General features: G+C 33.6%; 1 non-coding gene across 1 annotated transcript; it reads right to left on the reverse strand.

Annotated features, from left to right (window-relative positions):
* Positions 1 to 3,884: 3,884 nt before the first annotated feature.
* On the reverse strand, positions 3,885 to 4,005 carry TRNAL-UAA (transfer RNA leucine (anticodon UAA)). Its single transcript has 2 exons — positions 3,968 to 4,005; positions 3,885 to 3,930 (listed from the first exon to the last, which is right to left on the reverse strand). It is a non-coding gene; the product is annotated as a tRNA-Leu (tRNA).
* Positions 4,006 to 6,458: the final 2,453 nt, after the last annotated feature.

Below are 6,458 nucleotides of genomic sequence, written 5' to 3' on the forward strand. Positions count from 1 at the left end.
TTCTTAGTCCGGGCACTTTAAATATTAAGCCACACCCCTACTAAAGATTCGTACTGAAGAAAAACGCGACAAGAAATACGTACAAATGTGGTCTGAGATTTAAAATATGTAAACACATATGCTCTAAGATGCTTTATATATACATATGAAGCCAGTTGTGGGTTGTATAAAGAAAACATTTAAAAATATTATCTAGGGAATTATGTTATGATAAAATACCATTAGAAAAGTGTTTTGGACACGTGAAGAAACTTGTATTTAGTAGGGATAATATTAGAATTTTGTAAATTTGGTTTAACTCCAAAACGATAAATTTGTCTAACAAAAAGACCAGGATTATACGTAAGTACATACTATTTTCAAAGGACGAAAAATTTAAATAATAAATATGAAAATAACTCTACGGACCTTATTCTCTGAATAAACGAACTCACGAATTTGATATATTTTGGTTTTTACATTATAAGATTACACTAATTACGTTACCTTATTTTCAACACACTTTCTATTTTGACATCGTGGTCTTCTGTGTTTGACATCGTGGTCTTCTGTGTACTGGTACGAAACTGAACCCACTTTTCCCATCAACAGTCTTTTGAGGGCTTATAATCAATAAATAACTTACTTCGATTCATGTCCAGAACTACCTTTTAGTATGACAGTGACTTCCAATAGTCAATAGTTCTGAATTAATGTGGAACCAATCTTAACGAAAGGGTTTATTTTGTTGTTAGGCATAGAGGTAAATAATAGATTATATATTCTATGCTCATGCAGGGATCGAACTACAATTTTAGAATCTCAAGCTCTTAATCTTACTTCTGAGCCAAGGGAATATAATTAAATAGAATACATGTTTTATTTTACATATATTTAGGCATGAAAAAAACTTAAACTGTTAAAGATATAGTCTTAGTTACCTATTATTTCACCCTAACCATTCTTTAGAAGTGTTTGTTACGTGTAGTCAGCAAATATTTTCTAAAAAATTGCGTTAATATCATTGTTGTTAAAGGTATCTGAAGAGTTACAATTATATAGCCAAATGCTGTAACTGCTCACGTTATCGTAGTTTAAACATGGCCACCATCACCAACCAAAGATGATAGGATCTGCTAATATTACGTATTATTTATCACCTCTAAGACAACCGGCTATTCAGTAGATAAATTTAACCCGGCTGGGCATCACCCCTCGAATCAAACGTGAACAATTTCAAGTTAATAAAATAAACCACATTTAAAATCAAGGGGTTAAAAGAAATTCAAATACAGAAAAAAAGATCTTCAATTAGTAATTTCATGAACATTAAACATCGAGGAAGGGAAGTGTACTCACCAATTGCTCAGACTAATATTTTAGAGTTAATAGACACAAATAATAGCTTTGAAAAGGAGAAATTTTCTGAAAGGAGAATAAGATAATTTAGTGTTTTTATTAGTATTTTATTTTATTTCATTACCAAAATATTTTCTAAAATGTCTAGTGTATTTGTAAAAAACGATAAACATGGAAGAACTGAGGGTCGTATAAAATTATCCCGTATTCCAAATCTAAAACTGCTCAACGTACTATAAACAGAAAGGTTTTAAATGATTTGGACGTGTGGATAATACGCTAACCTTTCTAACAAGGCTTCGTTCAAATCACTGCATCACACAGTTATTCTCAAGACTTCCCTGAAGATGGCAGCAGATTAGCAGTTGATATGTAAAATATAAACTAATAAGAAATTAGCATCAAAGAGAAAAACTGATGGCTAATTAGACTTAGGTAGTAATATACCACTAACTTGACAAGAGGAATCCTACAAACATTTCTTATTGATCGTGCGAACGGGTATGAATGGAAAAATACAATTATATGTCATCATGTGTGTGTGTGTGTTCTTATAACAAAGCCACGTCGGGTTATCTACGGAATCCACCGAAGGGAATCGAACCGCTGATTTTAGTGTTGTAAATCCATAGACTTACTGCTGTACCAGCATGCGATTGCTTCTTAATAACTTAAAAATATATTTCCTTTTATTAGTAAGTAAATCGAGTAACGTTTTTGTTTTAAAGTAGGAAAATAAATTTTGTTAAACTTTCTGTAAAGATACGTATTTATTTTTACACTTTCTGAAGCTGAAACAGTGAAAACAGTTCAAGAGAATGATTCAAAACTATATTCACAAACCATATTTCATTTTATCGTTTATTACTGTACAGGGGCACAACCCTATAAAGGTGTTACACGTTTTGTATTATAACATTTGAAACCGAAATTCAGTACTTCATTGTGCAACTTAGCACGGTCGTCGCATGTAAAATTTCCTAAAAGTACTTCAAAACACGAAAAAAACTAGATTTAAAAACAAAGGCATTTAGAAGAGTTTTCCTGTAAATTGCTACAAGAGAAATACTTTAACAGTTTATACCTGTAATCATAATGATGGAATCGAAAGAGAAAATGGTTTATTAGACAATCAGTTATACGTTATTAATATTACAAAACTAAATACTGTAGTGATGTTTTTGTAACAGCACAACATTAAAACACACAATCATGAGAAGTATCATTTGTCAAAAGAGTTAACAGTAAGGATTTATTGTTTCAAAACTATCACAGGTCTCAGCCACACACTGTTGTTATACTTACACGAATGGGCGTGGTTGATGCAAGGGCTTTCATTTATCAGATTTAGTCAGGGAAGATCGGGTGGTTAGGGCGCTCGACTCACATACCAAACATGCTCGTACCTTCAGCCGTGGGGATATTATTATGTGGCGTTCAATCACACTATTCGTTGATAAAAGAGTAGCCTAAAAGTTGGCGGTGGGTGGTGATGACGAGTTGTTTTACTTCTAGTCTTACCCTGCTAAATTAGGGGTGACTAGAGCAGATAACCCTCGCGTAGCTTTGCGCGAAATTCAAAACAAAAAGACAAAAAAAATTAATTGGTTAAAAATGAAGTAACATAAATTGTTTCAAGATTTTCCCAAAACTAGTCATATAAAGTCTTCAATAAAGACTCAAGAAAAAGCTCAAGTTCGTTAACAGACCGAATGACCCACAAAAATTACACAATTTTGTAAACCGTTTAAAATCACATAACGCTGCCCTATGATGTACAGTTTGGACTACTACAATGACCGTGTCATAATTATTAACACTTGAGTTCTTCGTATTTTGTTTACTCAGTCTATCACCAAAACGTTTGATACGGGCAAATTCAGTCCATGTACTTAAATTATACATATTAAATTATTCTTGTGGGGTACTTTCACCGCCACCTCCCTTCCCGAGGTTACGGTGGAGTTTGTGACTCAAGGATACCTAAGTCAGAAGGTAGTAGGGAACTCGTTAAGGATTAGATGCATGTGTGTGCATATAGTACGTAATCACGGAACTCAGCTCATATTTTATTTTCGATTATCTTGTGGTTAAAAAATGATAAAAACCTTATAATTAGGGTGCTTTCTAAAAACGGACCTTTCTACTTAAGGAATGAGTTCAAAATCTTGGAGTTGTAATATTATTAGTATTAACTAGAAAAACAACAACACCTTTATGCAAGTTACGCTCTAACCTTAATAAACCACCTTGATGTTTTCATAGCATAATAAGGCCTGTCATAGTCTGGTGGTTATGACATTCGACTCGCAATCTGCTGGTCACGGGTTTTGAATCCCTGTCACCATACGTGCTTGTCTTTTCAACCTTGGGACGTTATTAACGAAACGGTCAATCCCACTATTAATTGGTAAAAGAGTAGCTCAAGAACTGGCGGTGGGTAGTGTTGAGAAACAATCTTCTTTCTATTCTATCATTGCTAAACTAGGGAAGGTCAGACTGAGCAGTTTGGCGCAAAATTCAAAACAAAAAATAAAATTAAGAGTTGTCAGAAGTGGGATTCGAACCCACGCCTCTATTCAGAGACCAGAATACATAATGCCGTTAAGTTAACGGAAGGTTTTCATACCTTAAGTCTGGCGCCTTAGACCGCTCGGCCATCCTGACGTTACTATCCTGCAAAGGATCAAAATAATATTCAGTTCAACAATTACAAATACTAATCCGGCAAGACCATAAGTACGGGGAGGAGGTAGAGGTCATAGAGAACCTGACCCTTCAGGGTATGAACATTTCTTACCCAAACACCGAGAGACAGAGCATAGCTAAAACATCAACTACAAAACACTTTCAAAACACATAACGACCCAGATATGAACAACTATTTTTACAATACACTAAACAATCATGTAACAAATAACACAGAATTATACAAACGGTATTTCCCAGTCAATATCAACGATAATTACTCCAATAACACAAATGACTATAATAATCTACTGCTTACAAAAAAACCCATAAAAAATACACACACATTGACAGAACTCAAAAACGCAGTTAATAACCAAAAACACAAATCACCAGGAAATGACGGCATACAAGCAATTCTCATCAAAAAAATCATTCCGAAATTATTTGACCATCTTTTAGCGATTTTTAATTTACCATTTTACTCTGGCTACATCCCAGTTTCTTGGAAGCAAGTCAATGTACTAATGTTTCATAAAAAAGGTAAGACAGCCAATAAACCAAACAGTTATCTACCAATCAGCCTGACCAGCTGTATGGACAAAATTCTTGAACGAATAATCAGTAACGGACTCTACACATTTTTGGAGATAACATCAAAATTACCTGAGGAACAAAACGGATTCAGAAAATTTAGACAAACGACAGATGATTTAGTTAGGTTAACTGAAACAAAAATAAACAGCTTTAATAATAAATAATGCACTGTTGCTTGCTTTCTCGACATCGAGAAGGCATTCGACATTGTATGGCACAATGGTCTTCTGTTCCATATGAATGAAATGGGATTATTGCGTGGAATTATTTGCTGGTTATCTAACTTTCTGGAAAACAGACAATGTAGAGTAAACGTAGAGGAAACTTTCTTGGAGTTCTTCACTCCAGAAGCTGGCGTCTCTCAAGGAGGGGTGGTTAGTCCTATTCTCTTCATCATTTATGTGAGCAATATGCCACTTAAAGATCCAGATCATGGATACTCCTCACAGTTCGCTGATGATGTAGCAATCTGGAAAAGTGCCCCAACACCAGCAATAGCAGCCACAAACATACAATCGCAATTAAACAGAATATGTGAATACTGCCAAAAATACAGAACAAAATAAACACAGCAAAAACTGAACTAGTGATATTTTAAAGGTCAACAAAATATCAAAAAGCACAATCACAGATTTACATGAATGAAACACTTCTACAGACTGCTACATATGCAAAATTTCTAGGATTAACGCATGATTCTAAACTTACATGGGCAAACCACGTAAATAATACAAAAAATAAAATTTAGCGAAGAATAAACTATGCTAGGAGTCTAACTGGTAAAAACAGTGAAGCAACACCTGAAAACATCCTCAAAATATACGAAACATATATAAGACCTGTAATTGACTGTGCAGCCCCAGCATGGATTAATGTAAACAAAGAACAATTGAAAACCAAACTACAGTCATTACATAATAGACTATTTACGACAGCTAATAGCGTACCTAAAACCACCTCTTCAAAGTTTATGCATAAATATTCAAACATACAAACAATACCAGATATATCTCCTCCGTAATACAATAAAATATTATGATAAAAATTGGACAAAACATGAACTATTATGCGAACTCGACAGGTACTGCATATATGATGAAGATAGTCTTAAACACCTCTCATCGATTAATTTATATATTAGATCATTAAAATAAAATTATTAAATAATTAAAATATATAATAATAATAATTAAGTACTAAAATAAAAACAGGCCACCTATAAGCTAGACATTAGTGACGGAACTGATGGTGCAAAATACATGGACATAGCCCTGAAGAGGGCCCGAGTAAATAATTCTGACACATATATACACAAACAACGAGAGAAAGAAAGAATAACTAATTTATATTTTAAATTCTGAATACAGTTTTAGCTTACCGGCACAAATAACTCAGGATTTCAATATTCAGTACAAAAAGAATTAAAATGTTTTGTAGCTACTGAAACTAACTGTACTATTAAAATTTGAGACGAAGAATACGCTTTCAGTGATTTTTTTTAACTTTTACTTCTGTATTTCAGAACTCTCCTCCTGTATTGTGGGAATAAGTAACTTAACACATTCTTATTTATTCAATGAAAATTTTATAAGTTTAGATAGGTTCTGAAATATTTGTCTCTACGAAGTGTTTTGTACTTTAAAAGGTCAAAACCTGGGACTCAGTTCCTTGCGATGGGCAGAGAGCAGATAGCCCAACGAGCAGTTATACGCTTAAACTAACAAGCAAGACGGGATAGACATGTCACTAGCTTCACAATAAGGTAAAATATAGCATTCTTGTGGACTGTTAGATGGATATTTTTCTACCATACGTAATTTTTACTTTCAAATGAG

The sequence above is a fragment of the Tachypleus tridentatus genome, chromosome 3, assembly GCF_004210375.1.
Source record: "Tachypleus tridentatus isolate NWPU-2018 chromosome 3, ASM421037v1, whole genome shotgun sequence".
Lineage (NCBI taxonomy): Eukaryota > Metazoa > Arthropoda > Merostomata > Xiphosura > Limulidae > Tachypleus > Tachypleus tridentatus.